General features: G+C 35.0%; 1 protein-coding gene across 1 annotated transcript in view; it reads left to right on the top strand.

Annotated features, from left to right (window-relative positions):
- The first annotated feature begins 733 nt into the window (after positions 1-733).
- Positions 734-19,903, top strand: part of CDH10 (cadherin 10) — a 166,608-nt gene continuing 147,438 nt past the window's right edge. Inside the window, exon 1 of the mRNA XM_064375904.1 lies at positions 734-1,126. The gene's annotated coding sequence lies outside the window, so the exon portion shown is untranslated. The remainder of the gene's footprint in view (positions 1,127-19,903) is intronic.

Here is a 19,903-nt window from a genome sequence, read left to right as displayed (position 1 = left end):
GGTTGATTGCAGTTTGATGTGGAGAGAGATACATGGGGAGACAGTTAGATGTTTGATAAGTAGATAGAACAATCCAAATGTTTTTACATCTGTCCACACACTCTTTTGGGTATGAAACTCATATTTATGAGAGGGGGAAAAACCGTTAAAAATAAAAAAAGAGACCGTGTCAAGTTCAAAGTGTAAATATTTTAATAACAGTAATTATATATTTACATTTTTAATAAAATATTGTATCTATAAAGTATGAAAATGCAAAGATAAGGCAGAGAAGACTGGCTCGCGGACATTCCAAAAGGAGGAGCGCGGTATGCACGCCTATGACAATAAGCAACAAGAGAAGGGATTTGGAAAATCAAGCCGACAAAGTTCCCTGAAAGCAAAAAATTACATAAACATTTAAAACCACTACACACAAAAGAAATCACTCTGGTAACATGTCAGATCTGGTTGCAGTTTGACTTGGCGCTCCGATCATACTTGGATTTCGGTAGTCTGGTGGGAGGATGGTGCAGGAATATACATGCCAGAAGAACTATCTGTTTAAAACAAAACAAACAAACAAAAAAAAAACCGCAAGAAGCAGTCCTGTTCCTGAGATTGTGTTACGGACACAGGCGGATTAGATTGGGCTGATTACCTTAGCCTTGAAACAGAGAGTCTTTCTGCCCTGCGGGGGAGGGGATGCCTTTCAAGCAAAGCCCTCCTCTCGGATGCGCCCTCCCCTCGTATTCACTTGCAAATCGCTGTGTGCTCGCAGAAGCCAGCACTTCCCCAGTCTCTAACCTTCCCATGGCGAGGGCTGCAGCTCTATCAGCAGAACCTTTCTCTCCGTGTGAGGAAGAGCTTTTTTCCCCTTCCTTTTTTTATTTTTTTTTTTTCCTTTCCCCTTAATCAGAAGCACTGAATGAAAGCCAATCAGAGAGAGCGAGCTCGCCCCCGTTTTCTTCGGTTCCCTGCTGTCCAGAGTTAAAAGTGATGCTGAGAAAGAGGTTGAGTTAGATTGAAGTAGAATCAGAGCTAGAAAATAACAGCCGAAAACAAACAAAAAGGGGACATAGTGACAATTTCTCCGGGGTTATTTTGGCTGGAACCAACTTCCATTATCCAGAAGCCGATGAAAAAGGTAGGAAGACTTCCCGTCTTTTAACTCCCTTAAGATCTTTTATTTTCTTCCACTTGGGGGGTAGGGGGGAAAGGGAGGAGAGAAATGTTTGGTTTTAAGTTGTGTTCAGCAATTATTTCAAAATAATTATCTTTAGGACCTAAATAAATAAGCATGCAACTCTCTCTCTTTAATTCTAGAAACAACTGCTTCGAATATCTATATAGGGAATGTAACGCTGGATAAATTATATATGATGCTCAACAGTGGGTCATGATATTAGAGTTTGTGAATTCATTCACTTGGAACAAATGCTAAAAAATATGTTACAAAGTGTAATTTGTCATGCTCAGACTTGTTCATCTTTATTTTAAAAATCAGTTGAAGAGATAACGTTGTTGCTGTGAACTCTAACATCTAGCATTACTTTGCATTCCATATGAATGGATTCATTCTGCACTTATTCATAGTCATAGTTCATTGCACATTCAATATATAGAGAAATGACAGGCAGAAGACAGATTCCTTGAAACTGTCAATGGTCACTAAGCATCTACATAAATACAGTAGATTGACATTCATCAGAAATGGAATAGGCAGAATTCTTATTTTCAATTGTATATCTGAGTCAGAAGTATGGGGGGAGAAGTAAGAGAGGGAGAGTAAATGCATGTAGTCAGCAGTTGCAGCATTTATTGTTTCTGCTGCAATAAAATCCATATTTTATGTGGTGTTAAATTAATGCAGCATATTGCAAGTATAAATGCATGTCCCCAACAAGTAACTATTGATAGCACTGTAAGTATGGGCAAAAGCAGTAGTCTGAAATTGTTTTTATGCCACTACAATAAAAACCTACTATCTTCTTATTAATAAAAAAGGGGAGTCTACAGGTACAAAGAGAAACATTGTTTTCAAAATGACCTATCATCTTTTGCTTTGAAAAAACAGATCTGTTTCCTATAATTGTGGTCCTTCATTCCAGTAAAAGCTTCTATTATCCAGATCTGCATATCCATTACTTCTCAGCTCTTTGGAGATACATTATTTTTTCTTCTCTTTTTTTTTCTTTAAGGATCTATATTAAAAATAATCTGTCCTTCTGATGTTGACAACTGTTATACTTCAATGCATATGTTAGACTTTCTCCCTCCACACCATCCCCCTCTCTGTCTCCTTTAAAACATAGCTACAAGAGCTTCTCTGTGGTGAATAACACTTGGCAAGAGTGTGCTCATTTTTTAGGTCTGGTATGGTGAGGATTTTTAATTAGTAGAACTTTCATGAAAACATTATGTCATTGACAGAGCCGTATGTTCATTTTTAGTTAAAGTGATGAAGAAGAAGGAAGAGGTTATGTCCTAGAAACATAGGTAAATGCTAAGTTGCATAGAAAATCTGACCCCCGCTCCCCCCAGGGTACTAAATGTGGCACATATGTATTCAGTGTGCAATGCATAAGGAAGTAATGGTTTATTTGGGGAGGGATGTGGTGAGGCGACTGGAGAGTCCACAAATATAAACAGTGTGGATCTGTGCCTTAGGAATACATCAGATACAAACCCATTCTGATGATAAAAATATAAAGAAATGCTTCTTTCACTTTTTTTTTTTGGCTGTGTTATTAAAGTATGAGTCAATGTCTGCTTTCATTAAATCAGATACTTCTTGGGTTTCAAATACTTGATGCTAACAAATTGACTTCCCTGGTGAATTCATATGCCTTCCCTGACTCCAATCAAAGAACAGAATTCCATACACTTAAAGGTTTGGGGGAAAAAAGCAAACAAAACCAAAATCTCTGGGAAATGGGAAAAGGGAATGTAAACTCTGTGGCCATCCACCTATATATGGGTATGTGCGAAGTCAATGGTTAAATTGTTTGGTACCTGATTAATGCCTTAGGTGATGTTCCTTGATGTTTATGGAAACTATTTATTGATAAGAACAGTACCATACAGGTAATCAATTTAATATTTCATTGTTAGATTTTTACTCACACTGGTGTTTTCTTTAAAACAGAAAAAAAAAGGATAAATTGATTTTAGTTTAGAGTAATATTTCTGACACATTATTTACAAAGTTAGTTTATCTGAAAGATGTATGGTTTTTTTTTTTTTCTTGTTGAAAAATAGACTATTTGAAACTGGAAAGGTTAATTCCAAAATATGTGAATCCTGTATAAAATATAGGGTGAATTTCTTGACCTTTACTTAATTTTCTATATAAGCAAATAACTGAGGCAAAGTATATACTATCTGGGGGATTTCTGTGCTTATGACTGATTTCCTGTGTTTCTTAACCTACTTTGCAGCAAGTGATCACACGTCTTACTGGAATATGTCATTTTTATACCAAATCATTCCACTAGGCTGCAGCACAAGAACAGTATTGGTGCTGATGATGCTGATTCAGCAGCAAAGTGAACCATATTTTTGTTAAGTCTTATTATCAGTAATAGTGTTTCATAGTAAGCAATTAATATAAATCAGTGATGTAAACCCTACTACCTCTAGTGGAGGCCTTGGGCATTAAAAGCATTAACCACAAAATATTCTTATTTCTACTATGCAAATTACGTTCTATTACTGCTGTCATATTAGAAATACTTAAATTTAGAATACTGAAATAATAAATAGAAAAACATAAAAAATATTTATGCCAATTATCAGTAATTTTATGCTCCAAATTTCAGGTCTATGTTGGAAAACTCTACTTTTGATTAACCCAACATATTATCTGGGAGAGAGTTTCAAAGGAGGCAATTTGCTAACCTTTTTCTGTTTAACAGTTATGTCTGGAATAGATTAAAATTAAAAACCAAATAGCAAGAAAAATTTTCTCATCTTTTTTAGACTTATACTGGCCAATAGTTAAATTGATTAAGCATTATACTAAGTACAATATATGGTCCCTTTTATGATATTTTAAACAGTAAAAAGAAGAGTACTTGGAATGACACTAGAGACGCTTATTTGAAAAACTGAAAGTTAACACAGACAAATCTATTTTTTTTCTTGACACTTATACAGACTAATAGTTTCACAAAAAGATATTGTTTTGCCATAATTAAATAATCTGAAATATACAGAAAAAATACAAGTCCTAAATTTTTAAGAATCTTTTTCTTTTTTTTTCTAGTTAAAACCTTTGGATGATATTCACAGAGCATTCATATGATTTTCTGCATTTACCCCAATAAGGGCAATCTTCAAAATTAGAGATTTTTTTCTCATGCATAAGAACAAGAGACAATTTCAAACAATTACCAAGCAATGCCTGTTTTCTAAAATAACAATATCAGCTCTGGGTCGCCTCTGCCCTCTTCTTTTCTGACTGTAGAGCAGTCTCACCTCACTTGACATTGTAGTATGAGCCCTTGAGCCCTTTTGCAATCCAGTTGTCCTGTCTTTCTTGAACAGAAGGGCACCTAAAGCATATAAGGCTATTTTGCTTTTCTCATACCTTTTTGTCACCACTCAGTTGAACTAACTCTAGACATATTGTCAAAAAATAAGACCCATCACATTAAATTTGCAGATTTCTGGGAATGTTTTATTCTTAATGAAATATTAACAATGATAAGTTGAAATAATCTGACAGGTTTAAAAAATTTTAATACAACTTTTGCTTAACTCTATTATCAATGCAACTTCTCACAAAGTAACTTTTGATTTTTTTAAGAATGAAAGTACTTTATTTTAATCAGTTTCTTTATATATTTTTCCTATTTGTTTCTTGCAATGTATATGATGCCCTATACGCTATATGACTAAGAGACATTTGTTAAACATTAACCATAGTGGAGTTGGACCTAAAGAAAGGGAAAGCTGCAAATTGAGTAAGAAGGAATAAAATAAAATCACATTTTACATCAGTTTTAGGAAATAAAATGTACCATTCCTTCAGAATAATGCCTGCCTGTGGGAGGTTGAAATGCCTTCATATAAAAATCCCTTTCAGTAAAGGGATTCATATCCTTAGAGAGTTTGTCAGAAACATTATAAGCACTTTGCCAAATCACGTGATTTCCATATTCAGTCTTTTTTTATTCAAGAAAGCAGTCTTGATTCAACATACTTTATATGATGCAGTGATATAAATTAAAGTTAAATGACACTTCAAGCTTCAAGACAGAATTAAACAATAGACTATAAGATATAATACAATATTGCTTCACAATAGGAAATCAGCATTAAATGACATGTCTAAACACTTCAGAGCCCTGCTGATCCCCACAAATTTAGCAGGTCATCTCTCTCGCTCTCTTCCACCCCATCTCTCTTTCTGTAAACCTGTATCTATTTCCATCTCTCTCTCTTTTTTCCTTTTCTCTTCTTCCTCATTTAAAACAATTATAAAATGCTTCGAATACATTTCCCATGTGCTTTTAAAAAATATTACCCTATTGTAAAGTTATATTTCTGTAAATCTTGTGATTTTTATGGCCAGTATTCTATCATCTGCCACATTATACTTTACGTTTATTACATTATCCTTGCATTATAGCACAAAGTGTATGACACTTCAGTTGGCTAGAATCTATTCTTTTAAATGAAAGCAACTCTTAGAAATTTTGTAACTGTGAGGCTTCTAAGGAGTTGAAATTGGCACCAGTGTAGTTTACTGCACTAGCAAGCCAAGTATGGGAATTCAGCATTTATTATTGAAATGACTTCTCCAAATTATCAGAATGTAGAATGCATAGACATAAATTATTATGCTCAATGCATAAGTTATTGATTAGGAATCTTTATTGATTTACTGTAAGAGAGGATATTGAAATGGTTTGACAGAGCCCTAATTTTTAAAATAAACATGAATTACATGTTTCTAGAAAGCACTGTTTCACTAGACATGTTGATTCTTCTTTGCTGCAAGAAACAAATACTACCAGTTTGTAATCTAAAAATGAAAACTGGTATATAATGAGCGAATGTCTATTCTAGAGACTGTGGAGTAAAGAACTACCATTGCTTTTGTTTCCAGTCGGAAATTCGGGAAACAGAAACTGTAACAATAATCAAGTTGGCATCATGTGTGACAAAATGAAATAATCAATAAACTGAATACAGTAAATATTCCACCTTGAGTTATGCTGGGAATTCTTTCCATGGTTAATGTAATATGTATAAATACATGAATTAAAGTTGAAATCTGGATAGATCAAAGGCAACCAATACGTTTGTCCCAGTAATCGGAATATTTGGAGTAAATTTTGTACATCCATTAATGTAAGCTTTTAAAATGTAACTGTTTCTCCTTTCTTAAAAATATAGCTCCACTCTCAATAAAATTAGGTCAAGTAGCTTCCTTGAATCCATTGTAAAATCTAGGATTTCTGAATTTATGAATATTTTCATAATTATTGAAGCAAACATCAAATATAAATGAAGCACCATAATGTTTCCAAATAATTTGACTTCTAAAGGTAAATTTTAAATTCATAGGCTTATTTTTTGATAGATTTGAAAATATTTCAACTACCTGAGGAATTTGATGAGTTTTGTGTTCCCATGTAAATCTTCAACCTATAAAGTGTATTTATCAATTATTTCATTAAAATTATTTTCCTGAAATAAACCAAAACATTAAAATTTTTATTCCTCTAACTCAAGTGGTTTAAGTCTATTGCTAATAAGATCAAAAACATGAATTATATACTTTCAAAACCAACAATGTGGTATTGATTTGCTTTAGTGATGACCTGAAGAAAAGAAGCTATTGGAGTAAAATATATGTCAACTTATTACATCAAATAAGAAACTGAATATCCAATGACTACTAACTTAGCCATCTGTCATATCTTTTCCTTTCTTTTTTGACTTCTTCTTAAAACAGTATACGTTGGGGGTTATTCCTGCTCTGTAATCTTGAACCATATTTTGTCACCAGAGTGATTTTTCAATATGTAGTCCCTGAAGAGTGAAAACCAGCAACATGCAGATTTATTCTGTCTGCATTTAGCTTCCTGAATTTGAATATTTCCCCATGAGTAGGAACTTACAGAAAATCTTTATTTATCTACCCCCTCAACCAAGACTTTAGTTATTCTTTTAGAGATTAGTTAAAAAATGAATCCTAAGTACAGGCATAGACTTAGAGGCACTGTCACGTTGTCTCTTTTTCCTTTTCTTTTTTTAACTGCTGAGTGAAGAGTAGAAGTTTTCTACAGAATTTCTACACTAAAGAAGTGATTCCCCACCCCCACTGGTATATGCAATTGAAAATGATAAAGGAGAACTCTACTTTTTCTGAGATTTTCTTCTCTTCTAGGTACTATCTTTTAAAATATATGTCCTAATTTTTGGCAGTTAATACCAGATAGCTCTACATAATATTTTAAAAATTAATTTATAAACTTTCACTGACTTGAGAATAGATGTAAGTACTAACATCAATACTTAAAAAAAATGACAGGAATGAAATAAAATCTAAGATTTTAAATCCTAAAGTCGAAGTTGAGAAAAATATTTTCTTTACTAATGGTTCCACCCCCCCGGCCCCTTGGAGTTAGATTAGCCATCACGATAGAATATGAATCTGAAATCCAGCCCAGTGGAGATGTGAACATAGACAAATGGCAACCATGATCTTGACTTCAGAGCCAAGAAATTAATCACTTCACTTCATAGGTGGAGGCTAGATCAAGCCTGTTTCTGGGGAGGTCTAAGAAGAAAAAAGTGTGGACGAGGAGAGCCTTGTCCTTCACTGAAGCAAAATGAAACTTTGCATAGGAATCACAGTTCCCAGAAACACCCTCATGGAAATTTGAAATCTTTGATAGTACTTAGGGGTTCGGTACTATGAATCCAAAATTCACAATCATTAAATAACTGTCTTTTGATTTTAGGCTATCATATGTTGCTATTTACTCTTTTACATGTGCTTCACTTTTTATTTTGCAGTTTCCATGATCAATTTAACTGGTATCCTGGTATCTATACAATAATTTGCTCAGTTTTTCTTTAGCCCTTAATTAATTTCACTCATTTTGGGGGAAGTTACTGTGAGGCATTTCCTTCTGTCACACCTGGAGATATAAGGATGAATTTAGTACAAATTTTGTCCTTAAGAAGAGGCTGGTCCTGATGTGAGATTGTCACAATTAAATATCATATAATTTACAATAGAAATGTCAATAGTTATGTTCTACATGTTTCCATTTTTATGAAATAGTAAAATTAGGTTGTAGAACATGATTGGGCCGTCATGTATTCCTCCTCCTAAGACAGTCTTAAGTTTTCATCTTCCATTAGATACATTGCCGAAGAAACCCCTCACTAGAATTTCATTCATTCATCTGTTCCTTTATCCCTTCATTTGCCAAATATTCTTTAAGTGCCTGCCATAAGCCAGACACTGTGCAAGCATCCAGAAATACAAACTTGGGAAGAGAGAGAGAGAAAGAGAGAGAAACTAACCAACAAAAGCCTCTGATATTGTGAGCCATTGAATGAATAATCACATGACTTGTTATATTCCAGCTTTGATAACTACAAGAAAGATAACTACTAGGTGCTTTTAAAGTGACTAATACAAGGATCTAACTTTATCTGTATTTTTAAAGCTGCATTGTTGTGTTTATAGCCATACCACATCATTAAAGAAAATATCAGAGTTAGCAGTTTGGTTTGAGATACATTGTTGTATAGCCTAAGATTTCGTCAGCCATGTCCTGAGAATGCATTTTGATTTGGTGCTTCCGTTAGGAGCAGCCTTCTGGTTGGTGATCTGTGGTGCACTTCAAATTTGTGGCAGCCAATCATCATCTTGCAAACACAGACAACTCTATGGGATAAAACAAAGACTCAAATTTGAGACTAATATACCCATCCCCATCAAGAAGCCTACAGAAAAAATTATGTATGAGAAGGCCAAATGTAACCCAAATTCCTATTGCTACTATTTTGTTTTCTTTCTTTTTTTAACTTTTATTTTAGGTTCAGGGGTACATGTGCAGGTTTGTTATATAGGTATATTATGTGTCACAGGAGTTTGGCATACAGAAAAATTTTATGAACAAGAGCTTTCTTACTTCCAAAGTAATGAAAATAAGCACTTCATAGAAGCCACTGAGTTTTAAATGTGGTCACTCTGTGAAAAAGGCTCTTCTATATAATAGTCTGTTTTTGTGAGGACATCAGATGAAGGTCGTGCTTAATAGGAGACTACGCAGTGATAAACCTACGTTCTAGAAGCACTGAGATTTCCTTTCTTAGAAAATGTAATGACCCTAACCTAAGTGCTCTCACAAGGCCCTTTGATGGATAAAAGCATGGTTCATGGCACCAGACTGTCTGGATTTAAATCCTGGCTGTGCCACTCACCATATATTGAATATTTAATGTCACTGGTAGTTTTTTTAATCTGTAAAATGGGGTTAATAATTATACTTACATCAACAGAGCAATTGTCATGTTTATAATAAGCAACTCCTATAAAGTCTAACAACAATACCTAATACACAATAGGTGTTCTATGCTACCTGTTACTGTCATTGGTATTATTAGGTGTTAATTCATGTGACCTCTGCTTTTTCATTAATATTGAGTGTGTTGTATTTTTACCACAGCATTTAATATCATTTTGGCTACAACTTTAAAATACTTAAATATTTTAACTTGGGTTATGTAATAATTTTGTACTTGAAGTGAGAAATTCTTGATGTTTTAAGTCTGATTCTGTTATTAATTCTACTGAAAACATAATAAATTCTTCATTCCGAATTTTATTTTTGGAGAAATGGGAGTTTGAACCATACCATTTCCAAGGACACAGTTGATTTATCTATCATCATAATTGGAAAGGGCTCATAAGTCTATGATTGTAACTGGAGAGGGCTCAATATATAGCTTTTATAAATGTGTTCATTCTCTAATGATTGTGAAAATGTCAGTTATATAAAGACTTGAATGTAACCTGAAAACTTAAATCGCATTCTCAGGGAGGCATTGCATGAACTAGGGAATTGATGGATGTGAAATTTGAAAATGATAGGAAAGACCCAAAACAGAAAGAGAGGAGGAAGAAAACATCAGAAAGAGTGAGACGAGCTGTTGTGAGGTCCATGAGCCACATAAACTCACTCAGCTGAAACACGAGCCGTTTCTGAATACACTGCAGTAATGTTTCCTTTCACAGATTCTCCTTCTTGAGGTCAGAGTAATGAGAATTAGAAAAAGAATGATGAACAGAGGCAGTGCATTACAGAAATTATCCCATTAAAGTTTTGATCCCTATAAATCTCAAGAATAATTCTGCAGTCTATATTACAAACTGAAAGGTCAGTGGACTACCGGTTTCCTAGATGAGGTCCCTGAAACTGTCTGATGAAGACATAGGACCTGCTGCAAAATGTGAAAAATTTAACAGGTTTTATTTAGATCATTCATTCTTTTCATTCTTCACATTCAAGGTGATATGAAGATCAATTTGAAACCACTGTTTCCGTTTTTTCTTTTTTCGTTTTTGTGGCTCTATTTATATGTTAATTTAAAAAGCATCTGGAATGGTTTCTATGGATTACATAAACAAGTGAGAACTTTGAGGTCATAACATATACATTTATATGGGTTCATAAATTTTTTAAAAAGCTTTATTTTAAAAATCCAGAATTATATCACAGTATTTTTCTTTTCAGTTTTATTTATAGCTCAGGGATAATTAATATATTATTTATACATTCACATACTGGAAGGACATAGCACTCCATCTTACCCACTAACTTGTAAAGATGAGGTAAACTGTAATAGAGACTCCTAAACTTGGCTGACAGATACTTTAGTGAGCACAGTAGAGATAATGTTCATATTTGCCATAGCTATATATTTACATTCATTATCTATTTAATCATGTATTATCTGTTTAATCAAAGTCATGGTTATTTTTTTCTTATCATCTTCATTTAGTGCTGTGGCCATTTCATAGCATTCTTTTTTTTTTCACAACTTCACTATAATATTTGGCAAAATAATTTAACCTCATGGCTTATTCATCAGGGTGGCTAATTTAAAATATTCTATTAATATTACACACATTTTAAATTTAGTATAATGGATCATCCAAATGTATATACTTTTAGAATTAGACTTTACAAGGGCTAAAAACTTTGACATACTTTCTCTTTAATTTTCACATTCTTTAATCATGCTAGAGACAGTTTGTTAACTTGCATCTATTTTGCTTTCATTTAGTTGGAAGTAAAGTGAGAATAAAATCGTGCAAAATTAGAGGGGAAATTAATTTTTAAAACCCAAGAAATAGTTATTGGATAATTAATTATGCAGACTACTGAAATAATCATTTCTTTTTAAAATCTTTCAAATTCTTTAAAAGTTTTCAGCCATTTGATGTGTTGTTTTGAATGTCTGAAGTTTAAAACAATATAAATTAGGATTCACAACATGATCAGAAGGTTGAGATGATTTTATGTTTTTGAAGTATTGACCCATTTATAGGGTAAATTGCTGCTAATATTTCTGGTAAAATTCTATTCACTTGGCCAGAGGGAAAATAACATATTTTGGTGTTTAGTGCCACCTTGTGGTCATGTTTAGAATTATCATTCTGTATTGCAGAATGTTTTCTGGCTTTAGATGTTTTTCCGAGTGAACATGGCACTTGGAAGCATTGAAACAGATGTGAATTTACATTAAAGATTATAAAATGACATTGAAAATGAATCATATATAAATGAATGCCATTTAATGTTTACATATTGACATGAATTATAGCAAATACCGTTTTACAAAATAGACATAAAATCTTGTAATCAATATTTTTGAGGCAAGATATCATTTTTAAACTAAAATATATTACTGTGCAGCTGCAAGTAAACTCTAATATTCCTCATAGGTTTAACTTTCTCAAGGAAAATTTTTTTTTAGAATCCTCTGATGGGCAACACAAAGAAACCCGGGTCTGAATTATTGTTATTTTTGCATTTTGTAAAACTTAAATGTGAATATGCTACCTACGAAAAAAGCAGAGAACTAATAGCAGCAAACTCTGGTCATTGACTGCATTTTTTCAGTAGGTTCATTGGAAGTTCAAAGAAAAAATTGTGTTTACTTCTTTTTATAAATTCTAAAACAATTTATCTTTATATATTATGTTACTATATAATATGTATTATATTATACATATTATATTTTATAAATTCTAAAACTTTTTTTATAAATTTCTAAAACAATTTATAATATACATATTCATCAAATATCAAGCCTCTTTGACTAGATTTTTTATAATATAGTAACATACTTACAGAGGAGTGAGACCTATAATTACTGTTGTAATTTTACTAGGATGTGCCTATACTTAAAAATAAAATATTACAATTATTTTCTATAAAATGAAAATTAAAAAGTCTAGAATAGTCATTGCTTATGTGGTCTTACTCCTCATTATTTCCTTTACTTTATTACCTGAAGGTAAAAATGAATAAATTTGATCAAAGTAAATATTATTTGTATATAGCTCATAGGAATATATGAGCACAAAATTTTCCCATACTTTATTTCTATATGGATAACTATATCTATAGTGATATCTCTTTATCAGTCAATCTGGATACATTTATGTTACATCCGAAAGTATCAACATCGTCCTCCTCCTCATCATCATCATTATCATCATCATCATCAAAACCTGAATAAAACTTCAGTTGTGAGGTTGGACATGGAATAGCTCAACCACAATTACAGGACACAATGTGAATTACAGGACACAATGTAAATTACAGGACACAACGTGAATAGGTCCTGTATTGCCTATCATTGGGGCACTGGGATGATTTGCTTTAATTAACAGAATAGACCTCAATGGGAATGAAAGACAAATTTATAAAATTGAATACAAATCTTATAACAAATATTTCTATGTTATGTGTTAAAGCTATGAGTTGTCCATTGCTATTAGGCAAATTATTTTCTCTATTTTGAACCTGCCATACTGCTCTTTAATGTGGAACAAGTGGTCAGAGCATGTCATTTCTCATGCACAGCCCAATAGTCTGACTGAAAATGAAGATTACGTTGCTTCCCATTAAACCATGCTCCTTCTGTCAATGAAAGTGCTTCTATTCTGAGAGATATTACTATTGATTTGCTTTTATTCTCAAAAGACTGATGAAGTTTTTTCCTCTGCAATGCTGCACACTAGGTATTATTTCAAATGAATCTATAAAGCATTTATTTCAAATCCAAAGGGGAGACAGAAATTGAAATGATTTTATAAAAGTATAGAAATGTTTAAAATTTGCATGCAACCTTTTGATGATGTCATAGTCATATTTAGGGCTATGTTTTAGGGCAAAGGCTTTTGTTTTACAGAATAGATGGTAAATGGATCATAAATATAGAAAGAAGCATATGGAAGCACCTCTCAAAGTACGTAAAAAACAAGAAATAACCCAAAATAATTTTAGCTAGAAATATCTACTTCCTTCTCAATTTTTATCTAAAATATAAAATATAGTATACTTGTTTATACAAGATAACTATCCTCAAGTGATAAGGTAGTTTTGTTTGTTTGGTTTTGAGTTGGCGTCTCACTCTGTCTCCCACGCTGGAGTGCAGTGGCATGATCTCGGCTCAGTGCAACCTTCGCCTCCCCCAGGTTCAAGTGATTCTCCTGCCTCAGCCTCCTGAGTAGCTGGGATTACAGGCATGTGCCACCACGCCCGGCTAATTTTTGTATTTTTAGTAGAGACGGGGTTTCACAATGTTGGTCAGGCTGGTCTCGAACTCCTGACCTCGTGATCCACCTGCCTCGGTCTCCCAAAGAGCTGGGATTACAGGCGTGAGCCACCGTGCCTGGTCATAAGGGAGATTTTCATAGTCAGCCATCACCCTGGGACCATTCTTGAACTACTTTTCATTTTTCACTAACTTAAGGCAAAAAAATATATTTTCTATAAATCTCAACTTTTTTTCTCTCAAATATAATTATTTGACAAATGACTTTAATTCTATCTGTATTTTAAAAATGATCCTTTCCTTTTGATTCCAACTCCACACTACAGAATAGGTTCAAATTACATCTTTCCTTCACTAGTCAACAACATTTTAGAGTTCTATATACATATATCGTAAAGTGTGCTAGGAGCTTGAGAAATGGATGTAGATGAGATTTTTTTGTCCCCTTTCTCAATGAAATGGAAATATAGTAGGAGAGAGTCACAATTAAAAGTAAATACATTGTCAATTATTTAGTGTTCTGCTTTAGGATACTGATGGGTTTTGAGGAAAATGTGGAGGAAGGAACATGGTCATTTAAGCACAGGGGAGCTGAAGAGGGACTTGAAAGGTGAGAACTCTTTCAGTGGGTATTAAAAGATGAAGCTGATAAGCCAGGAGGCATGGCTGTCTGCACATCCAAAGACCTAGCTGATCTAGGTCTTTTCTAATTCTTCCTAATTCTTCCTAAAATATATTTTTCTTAATTGATTTTTCCCCACAATTATCCATTCAGTAATATGTACTGATTTTTCCTTATGAAGAAGGCAACATTTTAGGCAATAAGATATGATAAAAATTAAGCCATAGTCAGACCTTCTGCCCTCAGATGACTTCTGGTGTTTTCCAGGGGTCAGGAATTACAATATACTGTGAAAATTTCACAGAACACTACAAATACAGGATATTATAAGATATAAAGGTGATGGCATACAGTGTTAGGGTTCCTTCAGGGATGAGATTAACCTGAGTCCTTAAACCAGTGACACTTAGTGTCACTCACGAGCTCAGTATTTACCCTAGTTACAATCCCATGTCCAGAGGCAGTACTGCATGGTGGTAAACTGCTGTCACTCCAGACTTAAGGCACATCTACGAAGAGTTTTACCACTTCCACCAAGGAAGGAGTTTGAAAAGTTGGTCAAAGTATTCAATCTAGCTAAAACTCAGTTCCCTTGTCTAGAAGATGGAACAGTAATGTTGATGTCTCCTAACTGTGCTGAAAGGATTAAATGAAACTATACTTAGCACTTAACAGAGTTCTTTTTTTTTTTTTTTTTTTGCAATTACAAATGCCTAGTAAATATTATCAGCATGGACCAGTTGCTGTGGCTCATGCCTGTAATCCCTGCAACCTTGGGAGGCCGAGGCAGGCAGATCACGAGGTCAGGAGTTCGAGACCAGCTTTGCCAACATGGCAAAACCCCATCTCTACTAAAAATACAAAAATTAGCCGGGTGTGGTGGCATACACCTATCGTCCCAGCTCCTTGGGAGGCTGAGGCAGGAGAATTTCTTGAACCCAGGAGGTGGAGATTGCAGTGAACAGAGACCATGCCATTGCACTGCAGCCTGGGTGACAGAGCAAGACTCTGTCTCAAAAAAAAAAAAAATTATCAACATGTATTACTGCTTACTGAGTAATGGCTAAATTTTTAAATCTGTTCTAATACTTTCTTCATTGTAGGTTCTCTGCCTCCCTTGTAATTTGCCTCATAATATTGATAGACGAGTTTTTCTTTCTAGGAGTTCTGTTTATTTATTTTATTATTACTATTTTAATCTCTCTAATTTTATTTCTATTGGTCAGTCTGCCCTCAGGCTCTGGCTGCTAAAACTCACACTTAAGTCATTTTCAAATGTTACTTTTTCCTTAAGATTTTCTTTCTTTCTTTCTTTCTTTTTCTTTCTTTCTTTCTTTCCTTTCTTTCTTTCTCTTTCTTTCTTTCTTTCTCTTTCTTTCTTTCTTCCATTTCTTTCTTTCTCTTTCTTCCTTTCTTTCCTTTCTTTCTTTCTTTCTTCTTCCTTTCTTTCTTTCTTTCTTTTAACGACAGGGTCTCTCTTTGTTGTCACCAGGGCTGGAGTGCCGTGGTGCAAGCTCTTCTCACTGCAACCTTCATCTCCTGGGTTCAAGCGATTCTCATGCCTCAGTCTCTCAGGTAGCTGGGACTACAGGCAGATGCCACCATGCTCAGCTATTTTTTGTATTTTTAATAGAGACAGGGTTTCCCCATGTTGGCCAGGCTGGTTTCTAGCTCCTGGCCTTAAGTGATCTCCCTGCCTCAGCCTTCCAAAGTGCTGGGATTACAGGTGTGAGCCCCTGTGTGTGACCTCCGTAAGATATTCCCTGAGTTCCCCAGGCAGTAGGGCTCTCTAGCTTTGGAAAACTCATATCTCTTAATTTATACCTCTCTTTACTGTGGATCATTTTCTGCCCCGGGTTATTTTTTGTATGCCCTATTCCTTTTGTATATTTTTACTTACTTAAAACCATCGCCAACTCATAGCCTGGTATCTCCCACACAGTAGCAAATGTTTGGTGAGGAAACTCATGCATCACATAAGTAGAACATCTATTATGGTTTGCATTTTACAGACAAGTATACTATCACTGAGTAATTGTAAGATCAAATAACCCATGAGAGACACAAAAGGTATTTTTCTTTCCACTGGAAAATATTCCTATATTAGTCCATTTTCACACTGCTACAAAGAACTGCCCATGGCTGGGTATTTTATAAAGAAAAGAGATTTAATTGACATAGTTCTGCATGGCTGGGGAGGCCTCAGTAATTCTACAATTATGGCAGAAGAGGAAGGAGGCACGTCTTACGTGGCAGCATGCAAGAGAGCCTGTGAAGGAAGCAAAGAGGGAAGAGCCCCTTATAAAACCATCAGATCTCGTGAGACTCACACACCATCATGAGAACAACATGGAGGAAACCACCCCGATCCAGTCACCTCCCGCCAGGCCCCTCCCTCAACACCTGGGGATTACAATTGGAGCTAAGATTTGGGTGGGGCACACAGCCAGACCATATCAATTTCTCCTTTAAGCTAAAGCAGTTTCTAAGAGGAGAAACTTGAAAGCACTTTTTTCTTCACCTGACAAGTTTACTTTCTATTTATTTCTTTGTTATCCTTTTCACTTAATATGTACAACTGTCCTCACCCTAAGACCTACTGAATCAGAATTTTTGGTTATAGTATGGTGAAATGTATTTTTAAATTCTTGCTGTGTGCTTTGAATAAATTCATGATTGTAACTGGAAGATACTGAGATGTTTTATGTCCAAGCTTATAAACTGATTCTAAAATCAGTTTTAAAAGAGAAAGTTTCCTAAATACGTTGAAAATGGCAAGTATTTATTCCTTAAAGTAGGCTTATTGAAAGGGACATTACTCATTTTGTGATATACAAATTATTTGATTTTTGTTAAATTGATACTTCCTTTATAGCCATTTATTGTTTTAAACACATATTCTGTACAGAACTTTGCCTTAGTGAGATGAATATAATGGAAAAACTAAGAGACACATTATATCTTTGAGAAATAAAATAATTCATAGAAGTACTTGGTGGCATATAATTAAGCACCAAAATGACTCTAAGAAACTAATAAAGTACTAGGAATCATCAGTATAAGTAAGAAAACTGAGGTAATGGAGGGCATGGAATTTTTACCTGACCTTGGCTTGGGTAATATATAGAATGTGTGTGTTTGTGTGTGTGTGTGTGTGTGTGTGTGTGTGCACACATGCACCAGGGATTGAGGGTCGAGGGGCAACAAGTGTTCCAGAATTTGTATTTCTGTGAGCAAAGAAAGGAATGAATATGGAAGTTTAGTTGGTTACTAAGACACCAACCTGGGTTTATGCTAAGAAAATACATTTGTGAAGAAACTTGAATACAAGCTTAACAGGTTCAGACATAATGAAAATGTTTATAAAGAGGTATTATTTAAAAACTTGACTTAAAAAATGCTCAAAGAGACAAATAGGGTAAAAAAGTATCAACCTCTATTCTTGGCATTTTATATGCATGGTTGTTGGTGCTAATGTACACCCAAACGCTTTCAAAGTTAACCAGAAGCTTTTATTTCTGGTAAGCCAGCCTGTGGATGGCAATGGAATTAAACAAATACTGTGCCTGTTCTGTACTCCTAGCAATTTTCTCATATGTGCTCTCACATTCATATGTATATTGAATTACCATTTGGTATCTGCACTTTATCTCCACTGGTATCTAGTTGCTCATGGTTTCAGTTTTATTGCTGTATAGCGTCTTCTCCCACTGATGAAAGTATAATTGTCTCCAGTCTACGCTTGCCATTGTCGTTCTGGTGTTTTGTAGCCGTTAAAACTACTGATGGTCACACTGATGAGTTAGTGCCTTTGATGTGCAAGATAGTTTTGTTTAAATCCTGCCTCAGTTTATGCTCATGTGCGTAGCCAGTGACGGACTGTGTTAAGTTCTCTTCCCGGGTCCACAAGGCGTGTGGTTTCAATGGCAAGAACTTCCCAGTGACATGCCCAACCTGCCTTCATTCATTTCGCCATCTGGACACCACAGTTATTTGTCTAACTTTTGCCTGCACAGGCCAGGTAGACTGCCTAGCTCAGCTTCCTTTGTTTAGAAAGCCCTCAAAAAGCTCTGGGAGGACTGTGGTTTGGCAGCCAATCCGATATCAAAGTCAGAGATCCGTCACTCCAGTGGAAGTTTGAAGGAACTCCTCTCATGGGAGTTCCTCTCATGGGAGAACTGGAATGGGGAGGGAGTAACTCCCAGATTGAAAGTCCCCTGCCCTTTACCTGTGCGTACTCCATCTCTGGATGCACTCCCACGACAGCGTGGGAGCGTGCTCTCTCTCTCTCTCTCCCCCCCAACCCACTTCTCTCTCTCTCTCTCTCTCTCTCTCTCTCTCCTCTCTCTCTCTTTTTGCCTAATAAATCACTTTCTGCAAAACTCTTTGGGTCTGATATTTACTTGAATGAGCCCACCACACCTCCAGGGCCTCTTCTCCCATTCCTTGGGCAGGGGAGGCCAAGAACCTAGGACACCCAGTTACACCATTGGAGGCATTATCTATTTCAAACTCTATGTTGTTGTTGTTTTTTTCCTGGAAAAACAATTTGCTCTTAATCTTGTAGCTGGTCATCAGCAAAATATGATGTAGAGTTTATACGTAAAATTCCCATTCCTGTGTTGTTACCATGATGCCATAAGAGTAATCAAAGTTTTCTTCACCTTAGAATAAAAACTTGGACAATAACAACTTAATGAGTTTATTTTTTAACAATGAACTGAGATAATACATATACTACTATATTAATGTGTGTATGTGATGTGCGTGTGTGCTGTGCAGTACATACTGTTCATATATTTAAAGCTATGATGGTGGTTCCACTAATACTAATTATATGTAGATGTTTTTTCTGCTATTAAAATGTGTTAAAAAGCAAATCATTAAATATTGATAATATCTTTTTTTTTGAGACGGAGTTTCATTCTTGTTACCCAGGCTGGAGTGCAATGGCGCGATCTCGGCTCACCGCAACCTCTGCCTCCTGGGTTCAAGCAATTCTCCAGCCTCAGCCTCCTGAGCAGCTGGGACTACAGGCGTGCGCCACCATGCCCAGCTAATTTTTGTATTTTTAGTAGAGACGGGGTTTCACTTTGTTGACCAGGATGGTCTCGATTTCTTGACCTCATGATCCACCCGCCTCGACCTCCCAAAGTGCTGGGATTACAGGCGTGAGCCACCGCGCCCGGCCATATTGATAATATCTTTAAAAATGATAGCTATCATTTATTGAGCACTTTCTACACACTAGACAATGTGCAGAGTGATTTGACTCTAGCATTTCCTTTAATCATCAGGTTGAAGGAGACAGGTGTTATTAAAATCTCCATTTTACAAATGAGTAAACTGAAGCACAAAGAAGCTTAGATGACTTTCACAAATCACAAAGCCAGTAAGCAAGACAGCCAGAATGAAACTGTTACAATATGGTCCCTACCCCTCCATTCTTACCCGCTACTGCATATTTAAGTATGTATG

The sequence above is a fragment of the Aotus nancymaae genome, unplaced genomic scaffold (genome assembly GCF_030222135.1).
Source record: "Aotus nancymaae isolate 86718 unplaced genomic scaffold, 86718_ANA_hifiasm-v0.15.2.pri h1tg000014l, whole genome shotgun sequence".
In the NCBI taxonomy this organism is placed as follows: domain Eukaryota; kingdom Metazoa; phylum Chordata; class Mammalia; order Primates; family Aotidae; genus Aotus; species Aotus nancymaae.
Note: the sequence above shows the minus strand (reverse complement) of the source record. Positions and strands in the feature narration are given on the sequence as shown.